Source organism: Procambarus clarkii, chromosome 26, assembly GCF_040958095.1.
Source record: "Procambarus clarkii isolate CNS0578487 chromosome 26, FALCON_Pclarkii_2.0, whole genome shotgun sequence".
NCBI classification, from domain to species: Eukaryota; Metazoa; Arthropoda; class Malacostraca; order Decapoda; family Cambaridae; genus Procambarus; species Procambarus clarkii.
The window spans coordinates 15,772,402-15,792,318 of record NC_091175.1 but is presented as its reverse complement, the minus strand read 5'-3'; the positions used below and the strand labels follow the sequence as shown (position 1 = coordinate 15,792,318).

The following is a 19,917-nucleotide window of genomic DNA, read 5'->3' as shown; positions in this document are numbered from 1 at the left end:
AGCAGAATTTGATATTACAGTATTCTGATAGCAGATTTTTGCTGGGTGATGATGGACTTGAGGTGGTTTGCAGTGGTTGAACCCCATGCACAGATACCATAGTTGAGATAGGGATAGATTAGTGCATAATATAGAGATGAGAGCAGAGTTAGGTACATAATATCTGATTTTGGAGAGTATACCAACTGTTTTAGAGACTTTCTTAGTTATGTGTTGTATGTGGGTACTGAAGTTGTCTCTTGTCTAGGAATATGCCAAGAAACTTTCCATCATTTTTTTTGCTAATGTTTACATTGTCTATCTGAAGCTGAATTGCATTTGTAGATTTGCTTCCAAATAGGATGTAGTAGGTCTTTTCTATGTTAATTAAGTGTTAGTTTGTTGGTTGACATCCATAAGTGGACTTTTTTTAGTTCATTATTAACAACATCATTTAGTGTATGTGGGTTGGGGTTGGATCAAACAACTTACATACTTTTAAATTACGAAAACAAGGTTTGATAAATATTGTCGCAACATAATGTAAAAAAAAAGTCATTTGGCCTAAAAATGACAGCCAGTTCTTAAGATGGGGGACCCAAGTAGGTCATAGAATAAAATGCCAAATTAAGAGCATAAAAAATAATCTCAATTAGCTTAAAAGGAGCTTTTGCGAACAACTAGCGCTAGTTGGCATTTTGTCTCATCTTTGGGATAAAGAACTGTGTCCTTTGTGTCTTTGTACTGATTTTCAGCTGTTCTCACTTTAAAGAAGAAATTAATTTGCAGTAGTAATATACCTGCCTACATAAGTAAGCTATTTTGAATTCAGTTATCAAATGAATCGACATCGAAATTAATGCCAAAAATTAGCGTCTTTTCAAATAATATTGTGAAGATAAAAATGCTGACCATTTAAGACAGAGGTAAGACATTGAGTGATAAAAAGAACATCACTTGTTTAATAAGATTCATGGAACTATTTAATATTCTTAGTGAGTTTTTAAAATGAAACTCCTAAAAACAGTTGTTGGTAAAACATTTGAGAGTTACAGTATTCAGTTTTCAAAGATATATTAAATATGATAGATAAACATCTGCAAGGAGCAAATAAAACCCTTGTTGATGCTAGTTTAGTTCATTTATTATGCACCCCATACCCATTTTGTGGGCGGTAGTGGAAAGGGTTACAGAGGCACATAATGGGCTCAGGGACTGAACCCCACAATTCATTGAGCTAAGCAAGTTACAATCTTGATGAGCTAGTTACAAAATTCAATATAAGTCGTCACATCAACAATTGGTTCGAGATCGACCTCAAGTACAGGTTCTAAATTAAGCAACTGACATATGTGGAGAGCTAGTGTCAAAATTTATATGTTTGTCCTGCACACCGCCCCCCATCCAGTGGGCAGCGGTGGATAGGTTACAATCACTTAGTTACTACCTACAGTTAGCAAACTGGGGATATTTGGCTAAAATTTCTGGTAGCAGATCATTTTGAATGAAATATTGACACATCGCTGGAACATTGGTTATAGAATTGTCTCTAAATTCACGTATCTTTTCGCACTCCATCACATAGTGACGGAGGGTTGGTGCAAAGGTTAAGATATTTGGCTTCATTGGATTTCAGCAATTATGTCCAAAGAAAGAAAGATTTAACAAATTTGACCAGTTTTAGTGTAAGAAGTAGTGTAAAGAGGTTTCTTAAGGACCTTGGTTCCAGGCTTATCGAAACAGCAAGATATCCTAGAGCGGCAAGCTTTCTTTTCCAGTGCCTCAGTGTGGCAGTCCAGAAGGGGAATGCATGCTGCATCCTCAGTTCCTGCCCTGCGTTTGAGGAGTTTGAAGAAATCTACAGCCTCTAGAAAACAAACTTCCCCTTATTCCCTTTTAATGTCCATATTTTGTAATAAATCGGCTATGTAACTGTGTAACCTTGTGCACACAGTTTGTATATGTTGCAACCTTTGGTCGCGGGACCAAAGAGCCAAAGCTCATCCCCCGCAAGCACAACTAGGTGAGTACAGTTGTGTACAACACAACTTATAATAATAATAATAATAATTATATAATTTATTGTGTCAGGGGAGGGGGGGAAGGCAGTCAGTTTATACATAAACATTCGACTTACATTGACCTACTCACCATATGTAGCCTACTTTCACGGCATTCCTCCTCTCATTATACTATGTGCTAATCTATCCCTATCTTACATACGGTATCTGTGCAAGGGGTTCAAACACTGCAAATTACCTCAAGCCTATCATCACTCAGCAATAATCTGCTATCAGACAATCTGTCTGCCTTCCGATATACAGATTGTCATAATGATTAAGACATTAGTCGTAAAAGTTCTAAAGTCGTAAAAGTTCTGGATCTATGGTTTGAATTTGAACAATGCATGATAGTTCAATTCAAATTAAATATTGCTGATATTGTTTATAAATATTGAATATTGCAATGTTCTCAGCGGCATCTACATTTAGAAATCGGTTGTATTAATACGTGAAGTTTTCAGCGCCATTTATGTTTAGGTTTTAATCTTATTTATGACTCGTGTTTTCAGCCTCTTGTTACTATAGTAACAGACTCGAGAGAAAAAGCTGCATAAGACATGATGGATTACATCACCCTGAAGTGTCAAGAAGCAGTAGACAAGTTTGTCTCGGTCTTAAAGGAGGAACCATGGTTCAATCAGAGATATGTAAGGTGGCAAAACAATTAAGTACAAGATCGCGGAGAAACTAAGGCACTACAGGCTCGCCATAGCCCTTTCTACTTGGAACTCTGTTCTAGGTAGCGAATCTTTAACAACAACAACAGCGGAGAAACAACAGGAATTACTACAGAAGACCAGAGTGCAGAGGAAGAAACCAATGAATATTTCAGTATGAAAGAAAGAAGCGGAGACAGTGTAATAATCATTAATTTCCTTTGGAGACAGGCAGCCTGTGAATATATATACATATTAGACTTATTTCCAGATCCTCCCCCCCCCCCTCAAGGTCAAACTTGTAACCCCCACTATAAAACGCAACCCCATATCAAGCTGACTAACTCCTGGATACTTATTTACTCTTTGGTGAATGGATATATTAGGTGATAGGAAACGTGCCGCAGCCGTAAATGCCAAAACTCTATTAAATATTAAAATCCAGCTGGAAAAACTCACGACATTAAACTCATCTCATTGCTGGCGCCCTGTCCTCGTCGAGGCTATTAGAATATTAGTGGCCCTCAGGTTCAGGAGCTACACTAGTTAATTGACAAGTGAAAGGCGGGACCAAAAACCCGAAGCTCAATCCCGCAAGCACAACTAGGCAAATCCATTGGAGCCACCAATTGTCCTTACGCCATCTATGTTTTGACAGCAGTACTACAAATTTACCCACGTCATTCGATGCTCACTATAAGGGTGTTATGAGAGAGAGAGAGAAGATTAAGCCACCCAAAAGGTGGCATGAGCATGAATAGCCCATAAGTGGTGGCCCTTTTGAGCCATTTCCAGTATCAATAGATGATACTGGAGATCTGTGGAGGTGCGACTGCACCCTGCGTGACGGGAGATGTCTCCCATGGGTGTTATGGTCTGTTGCTATTCTTGATATGTTTCTAGACAACATAGGTGATTTCAAGGAGGTTGTTGCTGGAACGAATTAGTAGCTCTAAACGCAGTGTTGGAGGAGGACGTGTTGCTATGTGGTCAACCAGTGGGGGTAAGACGCCGTTGATTTTGTATTTAGATGATTGTTTGAGTCATTTGTGCTAATGCATAATTTTGGGTTAATTGCTTTTATTTTTTTAATTATTAGATGGTATCTAATATTGTTTTAGGAATTGTGTGGTGGTAAAGAATTTTTTTTTTTTTTTTTTTTTTTTTTTTTTTTTTTGTAAGATATATATAAAAGAGTTGTTACATTCTTGTACAGCCACTAGTACGCGTAGCGTTTCGAGCAAGTCCTTAATCCTATGGTCCCTGGAATACGATCCCCTGCCGCGAAGAATCTTTTTTTCATCCAAGTACACATTTTACTGTTGCGTTAAACAGAGGCTACAGTTAAGGAATTGCGCCCAGTAAATCCTCCCCGGCCAGGATACGAACCCATGACATAGCGCTCGCGGAACGCCAGGCGAGTGTCTTACCGCTACACCACGGAGACTGTAATTGCTTACATAGGCCATGTAGGGAAGTTTGAAACAGAATTCTGAATTGACCTGCGGGCCACTCGAACTAGTGGCCTCGACGAGGACAAGCCAGTGTCTTGTTAACCTCTCCCTTGATTGCCTTCATTTCGTCCTACTAGATTTTAGCCGTTTTTTAATAGTACGGCTTTGGCGGGTATACGGTTTCAAGGGGGTTAATATACCTGTGAGTGGTAAAGTTGATAAGTCCTGCTCGCATTCATTCCAGAGGACGCGGCTGATCTTTGCTAGACTTGTATAGTTTTGGAAGTGTAGAGTTCTCTTAGAGGGCGGCCAATTATGACCCCCTTATGTGTAGAGGGTATGTTAGTGTCTTAGAGCCCGTGATAATTCTCCCTCGGCGTACCTAGTACACCGCTTTGCAATATCATTGCAGGCGATGAGTCACAATAACGTGGCTGAAGTATGATGACCAGACCACACACTAGAAATTGAAGAGACGACGACGTTTCGGTCCGTCCTGGACCATTCTCAAGTCGATTGTGATGAGGACAGGTAGGGACAGGACTTAAATAGGCAAGAGAGAGCTGAGGAGGAAAGCCCTGTCCTGTCCCTACCTGTCCTCATCACAATCGACTTGAGAATGGTCCAGGACGGACCGAAACGTCGTCGTCTCTTCAATTTCTAGTGTGTGGTCTGGTCATCATACTTCAGCCACGTTATTGTGACTCATCGCCTGCATATGGATACCACACGTACGCGTCTTACTCTGTTTAATTTCTTTGATGCTCTACCTTCCTTCAAACGGCCTTTTCGCGCCTTTGAATCTTCCCTTCTTGCCGCCAAGCGTCGAAAGAACCAGCTCAGGTTTCTTAAAGACTGTCTTGCTGAGCAAGTTCTCCCCCATTCTTTATCTCACTTTCTCCAGTTCAACACTTCGGGATCTCCTTTCCCTGAACATGCCCGCCTTCTTCTTCAAGAACTTATTCATGCCACCTCCTTGCAAGTTGACGAGGCTTTTCTTGCTGTTCGTCAACAGCAACGCTTTCTGTCCTCTTCTCTTCCCAGTGATCTATGCAATATCATTTTTCCAATTGCATTTGACACTGCTCACGTCTCCTCTTCCCACCACTCCTCCACACTACACAACAAACTTCAACGCCTGATCTCCAACAGTCCTTGGGCCAAATACTCTCTCTCTGACTGTGTTACCAACCTTTCGTCCTACTCTCTTTCTAAGCACCAGCAAGAACTTCTTGGTCTTGGTCTGTCTTTTGCTACTTCCCCTGGCCCACGCTGTGGCATTGATCTCATTAGTTCCTTTGACAGGTTTGTCAATTCTAACTCTAGTATTCTTTTGGACCTGTCTGCCTTTAGAGGGGCCCTTATCCCCGTTCTTGACAGCTTGTTTTCTAAAAATAACCACCTTCCTCGTCGCTTCCAGCTTGCCCTTGCCTCCCTGAAATCTAACAACTCTATTCTTATCCTTCCTTCAGACAAAAGCAATTCGGTGGTTGTCCTTGACCGTGAGGACTACCTCCGAAAAGCAGATGTCTTGCTCTCTGACTCTCACACTTATGCTCCTCTGACTTCTAACCCTTTGGATCGCCTCAAAACTTCCTTTAACCGCAAACTAAGACAGCTCTCTAGTCTTTGCCCTCCTGACTTTGATCTCATTAAACGTTTCCGTGTCATCTGCCCTTCTCTTCCTTATTTCTATGGTCTTCCTAAGACTCATAAACCTGGTGTTCCTCTTCGTCCTATCATTTCTTCACGGGGCTCTATCAGCTATCCTCTTGCCTCCTGGCTCGCTAAAACCCTGACACCTTACCTTGGCACTTTTTCCCCTGCCCACCTTCGTCACTCTCAGGACTTCATAGAAAGACTGCGCCTGCAACCCTCTTGTAAAATGCTTAGTCTTGATGTCGACTCTCTGTTCACTAATGTTCCGCTCGATGACGTTCTCTCTTTCCTCAGACAGAAGGCGTCAGAGGGTCTCCTTCCTCTCCCACTTCCCACTGACGTTTTCCTCGATCTCATTAGACTCTGTGTTGAATCTAACTCTTTCTCTTTCAACGGTAAATATTACACTCAAACTTTCGGTGTCGCTATGGGTTCCCCTCTCTCCCCTGTTCTTGCTAATTTCTACATGGAATACTTCGAAACTGTTCTTCTTCCTTCTATTGATACTCGTCCCTCTCTCTGGCTTCGCTATGTTGATGACATTTTTGCTTTATGGCCTCATGACCTTAATCTTTTCCAGCCTTTCCTCGCCTCTCTTAACAATCTGGCTCCTTCTATCCATTTCAAAGTTGAGTGGGAATCTAATTCCCTCCTTCCTTTTCTTGATGTTCATGTTCACAGCTCTGTGTCTGGGTTCTCTTTCTCTGTCTACCGTAAACCCATGCATAGTGGCATGTACATTCACTTCTTTTCCTACCATCCTCCTTCTGTTAAGAAAAGTGTCCTCGTCTCTCTCTTCCTCCGCGCTCTACGCATCAGCGACCCTCAGTTTCTTGATTCTGAAATTGCCTTTATCTACAAATCATTCTCTCGCCTTGGTTATCCTTTGCATTTCATCAACTGTGCCCACTCTCAAGCTAAACGAAATTTCTTTCATCCTAAACCTGCTTCCAACACTAGTAGCACTGTACTATGCCTTCCCTTTATATCTGAACTCAAAACTTTTACCAATACCTTTCGTCCTCTTGACATTAAACTCGCCTTTCGACAAACTAACACACTTCGTAGCAATCTAGTTCACACTGCTCCTCCTGCTTCTAATGCTGCTGGTGTCTACTCTATTTCCTGTTCATCTTGTCCTCTCCAATACTTTGGCGAAACTGGCCGTACACTGAATGACAGACTTAAAGAACACAAGAGAAGTGTTATGTCTGCAGACACTAACAATGCTCTCTTCTGCCATGTGAGGGATTCTAATCATCCCATTGATTGGTCTTCCTCCAAAATAATCTTTCCTGCCTCTACTCTACACAGACGCCGTCTTGTAGAATCGGCTCTTATTAACAATGTACCCAACATGAACTTGAGTCCTGGCTTTGTTGCTGTGGACTCTTCCCTTTCACAGTATATACTCAAATGCTCTAATCTTTCTAACAAACGTGACTTAACATAAGCTTTCCCCTTCCATTTCTTTCTTTCTCTTTCCCTTTCTTTCTCTCTTCTCCCTTTTTCTGTTCATTGTCTTCTACGCTCCCTTGCTATCCTCTTCTTATTCCTATTACCATCTCCTTCGGTGGTTATAATAGGAGCTGCCTCGTATGGGCCAATAGGCCTGCTGCAGTTCTCATTACTACTATCCCCTACACCTGACTTTCCTCCTCAGCTCTCTCTTGCCTATTTAAGTCCTGTCCCTACCTGTCCTCATCACAATCGACTTGAGAATGGTCCAGGACGGACCGAAACGTCGTCGTCTCTTCAATTTCTAGTGTGTGGTCTGGTCATCACAATATCATTGCATATCCTGCCATGCTCAATAGCTTTGTTCCGAACCTTAATGGAATCTGACCCATATATCAATCAGGTCAACCCATGTGTTGCGTTTCCAAAAGGGATGCCCTAGTAATATTGTTGAAAACATCTTAATAACTTATTAAAACCAAAGGTCTTTTTGTCAGAAGAACGGCAGAAACTGGATCTATATATGAAAACTTTCAGGACAAAATTTAAAGTAAAACTAAAATATTTGTAGTTGTATAAAAGTTGCATTTTTCATCGGTCGTAGAGCCGGAAATCTGCAATATTCATCTCGGAACAATGCTTATTTAACGCAGAATCGTTAATAAACTTAAGATTTTTATACGTCTCAAGAAAGATAGAAACATAATCTTCATTTTAAATGCCTTACCATGGGCATATTTGTATTTAAAGCGAAGATACGTGTATTTTTCTAATCGGCGAGCTCCGATCCCGCACAGATCGAGCAACAGAGTAACTCTCTCAGAACAATGCTTATTTCACGTAAATTCGTTAATAAACGCAAATGTTTTTGTTGAGAAAGATAGAAATATAAGCTTCATTTTAAATACTTTACCATAGATATATATAAAGTTCTAATGAAGATAAATGTGCTTTAATAATCGCAGATCTCCGACCCCGCACAGACTGATCGACGGAGCAACTCTCTCTCGGAACAATGCTTATTTCACGTAAATTCATTAATAAACACATATGTTTTGTCTCAAGAAAGATAGAAATATAAGCTTCATTTTAAATACTTTAACATAGACATATATAAAGCTCAAGTGAAGATACATACGTTTTTATAGTGGCATTCAGTAGCTTGTCGGTCATGGAATGCAGAAGCCTACGCACTTGCCAATATAGTGTAATTAACAAAGATAGTCTTATAAAGACTAAAATATTATATGCCTTCAGAAAGACAGATATGCTCGTTATTGTGAGTGCACCAAAGGAAGTATATCTTGTTGGAGGACAAAGATATATCAATTCTAAAATAAGTTTTGACTCTCGCTCGGGCGAGAGAGAGCGCGACTCTCGCCCCATCTATTGGAGATTCTGTTCACCTAATGACCCAAAGCTACTCAAAGCCTCCTAGCATTACTTAAATAATGAAGAAATATGGTATATTTATTCACTATAATGTTGGTGCTTAATGCAGAACACGAGAACATATATTTACTATAAAATAATATTTACTTATGAAATAAGTAAATATGTGGCCTCATAGGAAGTAAACGGTCCAGGTGTCAATGTTGTGGAGCGACTTATCCAAGATATATTGTCTGGAAAGTGTTTGTTGGCATATCAACCTTCTGTACAGTGATCCAGTCGTCGCACTTCTCTCCTTAAATGATCGCAAATTTAGTTTCTTATATTAACAAGTAGAATACGTATTTCTAATAATATCTAACATAACTAGCCAGAAAATATTAAAGACTTATTGAAAAATACATGTCTGGAAGTTAGACTTCATAGAACAATAGTGTTGGTCTATACTAATCGTTATTCGTTAGTATGCGTTCGCTACTTAAAACATTTACTGTACTGATGTAAAATCTCCCACGTCTCTTCGCACATGGAACACCGAACCTTAGTCTGATATATTGTTTAATTAATAGATTCACTAATAAAGCTTATTGTATATGTTATCAAAAAGGCATAGATAAAGTCGTTCTTACGTTTTAGTCACAGATTAGATATTAGTAAAGTTCATTTTATTCAGGAAAGTACATAAATAGTAGATTTACAAACATAATATTGGATTTATAGATAGAGCTAGTACATACAATACCTAAAGCCACTGGTACGCATAGCGTTTCGGGCATATTATTGAGAGGAAAGATATTTATATTTAAAAAATTATTTTTTTTTTTTTTTTTTTTTTTTTTTTTTTACGCTCTCCCTATTGATGAACTACACCTAATGAAGATAAATGTTAATTTTATGTAGATACTGTAATAAACGAAAGTTTTTAATGTCATCAGAGAAGCAGAAATATAGGCAAATTTTAAATCCCTTGTCATAAATATAACTGAAGTGAAAGCAAAGATATATGCATTTTGATAGTTACAAAGACAGCTCTTTAACACGGGTGGAACACGAACAAGGGGAACTTAGTACCCAAATGAGCCACAGAGATATTAGAATTTTTTCAGTGTCAGAGTAGTTAACAAATGGAATGTATTAGAGGAACAGGAATAGTGCTTGAATATAAAGAGCATAGTGGTGGGATCCCTGGAATTGAAAAATCTCTTAATCTGTCCAATAAAATTTTCTGGCAGTATTAATACATTTCATATTATATAAAATGTACATTGGGGTTAAGACTTCATTTCTATGAAGTTTATTTTACATTCTTGTAAAGCCACTAGCATGCATAGTTTTGAGGCATTTAATAATTTTTAATTTCTTCAAATTATTCCCAAATCCTTTAAATGTTGCATTCTTACTGTGGGCAGATTTGATTATCATGTCTACATTTTTACTGTACCACAGCACCTATAATTTGTTAGTCATCTTCTGCTGGCAACTTGAAAACAAATCTTTTAGTTTGGCTTGAATTAATCCTTAAGCCACTCCTGGCTATTTGGCCTTTGTCACCCACAGGTGCATAAAAAATCTTTATTAACATTTTAATTTGTTCCCTGATAATGAGAAATAATTGTACCAATGATGTAAATGAACAAAGTGATGTCACACCCTGCATGAGCAAGCATGCAAGGTGTTCCATGTGGTCTTAAAGCAGCCATTTACCACACACTAAATATTTTTTTGGCAGAATTTAGTATGTATGGGTATTTTATAAAAAAATTAAACCATATTGAATGTTAATTTAATATAAATTATAATAAAACTGGGTCATAGTATACATGTGAATAAGTTACAAATGCGCACGCAAATGTTTTCATTTACACCATATGTATTCGCTTATATTTACACACATCAACTTGAGTTGATTACCAGTTTTTTACTTTTTTGCACATTTAGAAATATTGGACAGTGGTAGTCGTTGAAGGGTTGACAGCACACAATGGCACCACATTTCACACCAGTTTACATTTATGGTATTTTTTTGTTCTACAAACTATGAAATTGCATTGGCCTACTGCACACTTCCCAGCTGGTGGCAAATGTCTGTGCTTGAAAGGGCTCCTGTATAAGTGAACCTGGGTGTAGCAGCATAGTGCAATAATGGGCTCATAATGGATCTTTGTATGGCAAGAATATCTTTGCCAACCTGTTAGTAGTTGTCAAAACCATAAAACTGAAAGTTGGTTTATGTCTTGGTTTTTGTAGTCATATTTAAGCTGTTTAGCATACTTATGTCAAAGATGTAAACTTGTTTAGTTAACTTCAAATGTTTTCCATACACTTAAGTGACACGATTGTGGGCACTGTTATGAACCACACATGTTGATATTATAGTAAACACAATGTGGTTAATATACTGTACTGGTTTTATTGCTCAGTTCAGTTATCATAACGGTTGTCAAAGTTCACTTGTCTTCTTTCCACCTAATAGAGTACTGTATTTGATCACTTTTCTTAGGTGGCAGTTGCCAAATTGTCATACTGGTGGCATTTCCCTTCTTGGCCTTACTATGCTACACAAGTTCTATTTTCAATAAAGAACATGGTTAGCAAGGGGTATAGTAGTTAACCATGTATAAAATGTGGCCCTAGTTTGTAGTTCCATTGGTGACTTTGCACTACCTGAGAAACCATGTTGGTCTTTACCAAGAATGTCTACATACAGAATCTTGTAACATGTATCCTGTTTGTCACAACATAAAATTTCAATCCAAATCTGTTGCATTTGGAGGGAATATACTGCTTGAACCCAACATGTCCTTTGAAAAGCACAAGGGATTTGTTAATCACTAGCTTCTGTGCTGGTACATAGAAATCTCAGTACTTTCCAATCCATTTGTAATGTGCCTAACTCTGCAAAGTATATCATCCTGTCTAGTCTTCACTATTTGCAAAATGAAGACACCTGAGGGGTATCTGAAACCTGTATACATATATTTCCCAAACAAAGGTGTTGGAACATTCTAGTGTTTGCTCCAATAATCAGATACCGTTTGTTTCAACAACGGTGGCAAAAATGCATACATCTCGGTAGTGGTTTTTCCAATGATGTAATCGTAATTTTTTTTTTTTTTTTTTTTTAAAGATGCACTGCATGAATGTTCGTTTGACTTACAATATATGCCATGAGCAGCTCATCATAATGCTGTAAAATTGTAAATTTCACATGTCCTCACCAGTATCAGGGAAAAGGGCTAATGACATCTTTATTGTCAAAGGCAGGAAATGGAGGAAAGTCACTCCATAAAAGTACACCTGGTGTCCCGAGATGAAACGGTGACACCACGGCGAGGAATCTTTGTGCACTGTGGACCAGGAACTGAAGCCCCTGTACACAGGGTACAGGTGCCAAGTACACATAAAGTAAAATTGCATGAACACAAGAGATATTGGTTCCTCATGTGGTGCCATGCAGCTGCGCTTGGGTGGGAGAGATGATGCTAACGTGACAATCTTGCTTAGTAACACTGGCACTAATGACAGGTATGGTAGCACTATGCTCAGATTCCACTGCACTAAAACCATTTACTTAAGTTTTCATGGTGATTTTTGTGTAGTTAGTCCTAAAATCCTTCGGTGAAAATAATCTTTGAAATATTTATTTTAATAGGGTTTATTAAATTGTATTTGCAGGTGGTAAATCCTGGCTCTGCTGCCTTTGCTCCCCAGCCCAGGATATAGTGGCTAGTCTTAAACACCCTCTCAACATTGCAGTTCATGGAAGTGAGGCCCTGAGCTGATGTACCCTGCAGTGAAGTGGGTTTGCTGAAGTACAGCAGGTCATGGCACTTTCAACCCACATCTAGCAGCTGGCACAAACTGGCGTACATCAGATTGGAGTGGGCAAGGACCAGCTTCCCATGGAGAAATGACAAACAAATGTAAGATAGGTACAGTAAATGTGAGCTCCCTTCACACTTAAAGTAGTTCATAGTTTTAATATTAGAATCCCCCTCCTAATAAACCCCCCCCCCCTAGCACTATTTATTGGCATACTAATAAGAATGTCCCTTTGGTAAAAAATTAAGTGCTTTAGGCATGGCCACAACTTCTGAAGGACATTAAAGATCCTCTCTAAGCTTATTTGCACTAGTCATTACAGTTGGTTGCATAAACATTAAATTTATAAGAATGGTGGCCAGTAATTAAAGAACGTGACTGCAATTAAAATTTGTGGTAAATGTGCGTGCACTCGCTTTGTCCACCAGTCGGTTAAAATTAAAAATTGGCAATTGCTTGGGCACTTAGTACCAAAATTATACATTAACTTAAGAACTTTACCACCCACAGTTATAATATTTCATATGATAAAACCTAGGTGTTAATAAATTTCACTTTATTAATTGGGCACTAGTGGTATATATGAATCATGCCCTTGGCAGACATGTAGATAACCAAATATTTGTCATGTAATTATTTAAGTATTTTGAATACTGTTTCATTAACATTATTTTGGTCGTGTAAAAATTGAATAAGGGTTATTTATAAGTGCTGTAGACAGATGTTAAAGCAGAGCCTTTAGCATACAGAAGTTTGATGTTGGTAGAAAAATGTGAATATTCCTGTTTAGTAAGGGGGAAGACTGTGTAATTTAAAGCATCTTGGTCTATAAAATTCCTGTGTATAATACAAAGACTTTTCCTACGCAGGATTGACTAAAATTCAGATAATGGTTGCATTAAAATGTAAAATATTAAAAAAAAAAAAAGATTGCTTTTGTATATGTAATGGATATAATGTTCCTTGATAAGGGCAAGGGTATGCTTTAGTTTCCTGAATAAGTCTGGATGGCAGTATAATACAGGCAGTGTGTAAATCTAGTTTCATTTTGCAGATTATAGTGGATGACGTATCGGCAGGGGAAGTGCAAGACTATCCATACCCAAGATCAGAGATGCAGAAATTGCATTTCTAGTAAATGTTATCCCTGGGTTAGTACATGTTAATGTTTGTCCCCCACAAGTAAAATTTGTTTACTGGTTATCTTGAGATGATTTCGGGGATTTTTAGTGTCCCCGCGGCCCGGTCCTCGACCAGGCCTCCACCCCCAGGAAGCAGCCCGTGACAGCTGACTAACACCCAGGTACCTATTTTACTGCTAGGTAACAGGGGCATAGGGTGAAAGAAACTCTGCCCAGTGTTTCTCGCCGGCGCCTGGGATCGAACCCAGGACCACAGGATCACAAGTCCAGCGTGCTGTCCGCTCGGCCGACCGGCTCCCTACCGGCCATTTGTATTAAGTGAATACAAATGTCAAAGTATTTATCAAGGTTTAATAAATGGCTTAAACTTTATCTTGATTTCTTTCAATGAAATATTTTACTAATGTGTAGTTACATTAAACATATCAATTACTGCAGAATACAAATTTTGAATGCACCATTAATGACCCCTTATTTAAGAATAATTTTGGCATTAGTTTGAAAGTGTGAATAATCTGGAAATGTAGTAAAATCACTTGTACTTGGCAGTTGCATAATTCCAAATATTCATGAATGCTGGGTTTGAAATTGTAAAGATGATAAAGTTGGATACATTGCTTTTCATGAATGAATTTTGTTTGCCTAGCAGTAAACGGGTACTACAGAGTTTGAACTGTTTATGCACAGGCCAGTCCCAAAGGAAACATTGATTAGACACCATAATGTTCTTGACTAATGCAATGGCAAAAATGCTCTAGTGAAATGTTATATCAAAAGGTTGCTGATGTAGTTAGATCTTGACTGAACTTGTCATCCATATCTATATCCCTGTATCCATGTTTCTAGTGGCCATTGAGAATAGGAAGCTAGCTGTCACACAGGGCCCCCCTTTGTTTTAATTATAAAGGTTTCTTAAATGGCAGCATTTGCTTGGCATTTATGGCTATAGTAGGTAGACTGTTCCATGGCATTATACTCCTGTTGGTGAAAAGCATCTCTAGTTTTATTCTGCATTGTGATGTTTTTTAAACCATTGATCCTTGTCAATGTCCTTGACCTTACAAGTTGAGTGTAAAGTTTAAGTTGGTATAGGTGTTTGGTTTGTAATGTTGCACTGTGGGTCTAGACTTTAGTTTTTACCAAGAGTGGACTTGCATAAGAATTATTGGCTGGTGTTGAATATCCTCCAAAACGGACAAGATTTCTGTAGTGTCCATAAGTCTTAATTTGGTTGTATAAGAACCTTAAAGTATTCCTAAGGTTTGGTTGCCTGTCTTAAACTGTAGCTCCCACTTGTGCAACTATGATTGGTAGTGACTTGGTCCTTCTTGATGTACTGAGAGGTAAGTTTTGGCATTAGTGATGGATGATGCTGCACATACTGTTTTGGAAATTTCAAATAGTTTGCCAGTCTTCCAAACATTTGTGGTGTAGACTTGGTGCATAAACATTAATTGTAATGTCCTTTGCAAAGTAGATGTACATTTTAATTGTAGTCGGGGAGAAAATGTAATATTGGGTTCTTGCAAGCCATGTTTAGTAATTTTTGGCATCCTTATGCTGGGAATTTAAAGTAAAAAAAAAAATAATTGCCCATTCTAACAAAGTGGTAGCTTGTCAAAAGGTTTAGGAAAATTGCTGAAACTTGTGGTATTAGGTGGTTAATTTATAGAAGTTAGCATGAGGTTTATATTGAGTCTTGGTTTTACTAGAGGTCAGAGATAGTGAATGAATGAGACATTGTACATATGAAAGATCAACATTAGATCATATTTTCCTGGCCTGTCTAAAAAAAAAAAGGCAACATTTCCACATTGGAAATGTGTAATTATTTGTTGGTCAAAAGGCAATTGGAGCTAATGGGACACTTGTAATGTTCCAAAAGAAATTTGTCTTGAAATGGTCATGCCTGTGGCCCTAGCATTTCAGATTTTCTGTTTGTAGCTGATATTATTGGATGCCTTAAGTTTGTTTGCCTCAAATACTTCATTTCTGAATACATGCATATAATGGTTGTTCTTGTCTTTGACTCAAAGTGAAATTGGTTTGTATGCTTTGAATGAGCTGTGGGGTTGCCAAGGCCTGAAATCATGTCAATTGTCAAACAATATTGTTACCTTAACATTAATGGAGGCATTATGGGCCACAATTTTCTTTTGGTAAGAATATTCCCATATAGTAAATTGTTTAAGAATGAAAGTAATCTAAAGTTTTTTATTGGAAATGCATATCTTGATTTATGGAGGACTTGGTTACTGATGAATAATCCCACCTAGTTGGGTTTTAGGTGAATCATTTTAAGAAATGTATTTAAAATAACATTTTGCTTCAGTATTGTTAAATGTATCTTGCATCCCAGTCAGGAAATAAAATTATGTAATGTCTTTGATATGGGTAGTTTAAGTTTATACAACATGTGCATAAATTAAAATTGTTAAAATTACTAATTGTAATTTTCTCATTTGACAGGTGTGGAGGCCCAGGACATCTGCAAGGAGAAGCCTGTATGTATTAAAAGCACATTTGTTTTAATATAGCTGAATTGTTTTGCATGGTAGCTGTCATTATGACCATGTTAGTGTAATAAATTGTATGATTGCACTGATTAACAAAGGTGCAACTGTACAATTTAGTACTGACTTGCCTTATTACACTAAGGTAAGTCAGTGCTACATTGTACAGTTGCATCTTTGTTAATCACAATTTATTACACTAACATGGTCATAATGCCAGCTACCAAGAAAAACAATTTGCCAATTCAGCTATATTAAAACAAATGTGCTTGTAATACATACAGGCCTCTCCTTGCAGAGGATGGAATAACAATATGGGGTAGATGATGTGGAGCCAATCTTAAAAAGATACTTTGTTTTGGATTTAATAAAAGTACACAAATGTATATCCTTTTTATTTCACAATCTCTTGTACACCATAGTGATTCTGATACCAGCCTTTGACATGAATAGCTTAGCAGCTTTGAACATTCTGAATTTGCATAGCCTCTTTGAGAAGCCATAGTTTGAAGTTGATTGCCTTATGACAGGGCACCCTACTTGGGCTTGGCTGAGCCTCTGAGTGTGGTGCCCTGTCATAAGGCAACCAACTTTAAACTATGCAAGTTCAGAAAGTTCAAAGCTACTAAGCTTTTCTTGTGGCTAAGGCTGGTATTGGAATTACCAGAAGTGTCTTCCTCATTGCCATGATTTATTGAAGTCCTACTGATTTCTATACCTAGTATTATAAATTACTTTGCCAAGCTAAACTGTACCTAATATTACATTTAAATGCCTTTCCAATCACCTTGCTGACTTCACTTTGAGGATAGACTTACAGCTACCTGATAACTAATGAAATGTAAATACTTTCAATACCTTACATAAATGCTGACTTGAAGGCATCTAATGCAATCTGAAAATAAATTTAAAGCATTATTATTCTAGTTAATTACATCAATATTTATTTACACATTTTGAAGAGCTGATGTCAAGTGCTTTAGATAAATTATTATTACTGTAACTACAAATTTGCTAAAAGTGAAGATTTGCAACACCATACAAGTTCATGTCTGATAAGATAAGAGTATAAGTAGTTTGAAACCTGTGGAGGTAGACTTTCAAATGGTCATAGCAAAAGTACTTTCCCATAATATAACTTGATTTAAGACCACTTGATTGCCAAAAATATTGAAAATGCTGATTAAGCCCAAACCAGGAGTACTGTATATAAATGGGGCTTCATTCATTGATGAATACTGAAAGCATTCTTATGCTGAGAGAACTTGATTAGACTACACAATGAATATTCTGGAATCAATCTATTATATCTACAGATAGTCACATGCTTTCTCAACATCTATCAAATGTTTACAAAAAGCACTTGGTTATTCTCTAATTTGTCCATGGTGTTTCAACACAACCAATTTGTCTTTATTACAAGTTCATAAAACTTGCTGATGCAATTATGCTAGACTACAAACATCTAGGTAAAGTACTGTTTGCATCTTAATGAAATTATTTACATTAACCCAAGCATCCATGAATCACCCAGTGTACAACATTTGCCTATACTCTCAATGGCAATAGATTACATCTAATGAATACCATGTGACCCTGATGTCATGGAACACCAGATATACAGACAAGACTTTAAGCTAAGGATTTATATTGTATTATAAGATTCCCAGCTACAATCTAAAAGCACAGCATGGGAATTACAACTAACACCTGCCACTCATGACCACAACAAAAGAGCCTTGAAAAACAAAATTCATATCGGCAATTAATTTACTCACAATGTTGGGAATATTGTGCCAGATATTCCACATATGGTCAATAATATTTATACTGTATTAGACATCAACTCCTCTGCCTAGCTGTGTTGAGCTGAGCTAACATACCTGCCTTTTTTGTATACTAAATGAACCATTTTCCCATCTGATGCATCTTCCAAGCTGCAAGCTTTCAGCTAACAGCGAGAGCACATATCACCAAGAAATTCGCCTTTGCATGCCATGGGCAGCATGGTACAGGATAGAATTACCACCACCATCAACTAAGTTTAATTGAAATAGAACATGTGTCATATAAGCAATGAAAAGGTATTAGACACTCAACTTTAACTCTGATTTCCCTCCTCCATCCATTATGTCCTCAGGGGTTGCCGTACTGCCAATCTGTAAATATTAAATTACAATACTGTACATTAACTTTTCCAACACAGTATATGACATTTTTACCTTTCTTTTTTCCCCCATAATATTCCACTAATATCAATACAGGTATCTTTATCAAAGAACATCATGATCTTTCACTATTTTAACTGCTGCACTGACACCCATTTTATACCTTGCAATGCCCAGATGCATATGAAAAAAAAATTCAAAAGCTACATTTCCCTTCTAATATTGTTAAAATATGTTCCCTTATCATAGAAAATACATTATATTTTATGTGGCTCACTTTGGGCATGAAGCAAGGTAATGTCATGATGGCATCACGATTCATGAGTACTTGTGGACAAGTCACCCCCAGGCAAGTCTCCACGAAGATATTTTTATGGCTAACTTTTTTTCCCAATACAGAAACTCCTTTTGCACACATTTTGTGCAATAACACTGTACCAACTATATTCAGTACTAATATACTTGCTCCATATTCTCATTAGCTTCAATTAGATGTGCCAATTAATTCCACTTATCCCTAAGGAACTCTACTTTCCAGGAACTTCTACATTAATCCTAGATAAACTAATTACAATTAATATCTCTTCCCAAGTGTACAACTAATTACAATTAATACCTCTTTCCAACCTGCTAGATGTTGCTCAGTTATGCAAGGTTAGGACAAACTTGTAATATAAGCCCTCTTCAGCAAATCATCATCAGTCCAATTCCAACAGTGGTTCAGTATAGACATTTAAGAGATACCGCAGATCCTAAATACCAAGTAGCATTCACCGGCAACAATCTAACACTCGTCAAGTCTACTTCCTCATCTCTTAACATGCTACAGCCTCATCACAGAGCACACAGCCAGATTCCACCTGCATTGAGCTTCCATGCTCTCACCCTGCATTCCAGCTCTCCAACCCCACCTCCATTCCAAGCACCATTGGTGCTCTCACGCAGCATCCGAGCTCTCTATCCCCGGCCTCACACAAGCCCTCTGCCCTGCTCCAGCCCTCTTCTCGGCTATCATGACACCCCTTTGACATTCAACAGCATACACTCCCCTACTACGCCACATCACTCATTGCCAACGACTGACTGACTGACAAACACTACATTAAATATAAACCACCACTAAATTCTTTTAGTTTGTACCCAAATACGAACACGTAATCGTACGTTACACCACTATGGTCACATTTCTTGAAAGCTTTTGCAAACTGTGAATATTACATCAGTGTTTTGTCTTCCATGGCATCTAAGGCCATGTCACAGTGCTCTACCCACTGTGAAAGGCACGAGCACCCTGTTTTCAACCCATGTTGCCCAAAGTTATGAAGACACTGTCATTCAATTTGTTTTGTGATCTTCCTACAGTACTTAGCACTCTTTTTAAAGATTTTTATGATGATAAGGCTATTGGTCTATAATTTCTTTCCATCAACTTTCTTACCTCCTTTCTGAAGTGGCGCAAGCTCCGCTATTTTAAGTATGTCAGGAATAACATCAGTATCTAAGGCTCCCTCTTCAAAACATGCTTAGGGACTGTGATAGTGATTTTTTTTGCACTTCATGAATTTACAATTCTGGGAATCTCAGCCTAATGCAGAGTGCATGGGCATGCTG

At 38.0% G+C, this 19,917-nt stretch overlaps 2 long non-coding RNA genes across 5 annotated transcripts in view; one reads left to right on the top strand and one right to left on the bottom strand.

The window, feature by feature from the left end:
* Positions 1 to 3,567: 3,567 nt before the first annotated feature.
* Positions 3,568 to 16,522, top strand: LOC123756818 (uncharacterized). Of its 2 annotated transcripts, none has more exons than XR_006772681.2 (5): positions 3,568 to 3,701; positions 11,926 to 12,186; positions 12,418 to 12,584; positions 13,538 to 13,634; positions 16,095 to 16,522. It is a non-coding gene; the product is annotated as an uncharacterized lncRNA (long non-coding RNA). The 2 variants fall into 2 exon arrangements; XR_006772680.2 differs by having other exon boundaries at positions 3,636 to 3,701; positions 11,922 to 12,186.
* LOC123756817 (uncharacterized) overlaps positions 16,519 to 19,917 on the bottom strand; it is a 26,182-nt gene continuing 22,783 nt past the window's right edge. For all 3 annotated transcript variants that reach the window (XR_006772679.2, XR_011229726.1, XR_006772678.2), the window contains 2 exons: positions 18,239 to 18,297; positions 16,519 to 17,033 (listed from right to left, as the gene is read on the bottom strand). This is a non-coding gene — a long non-coding RNA (uncharacterized lncRNA). The remainder of the gene's footprint in view (positions 17,034 to 18,238; positions 18,298 to 19,917) is intronic.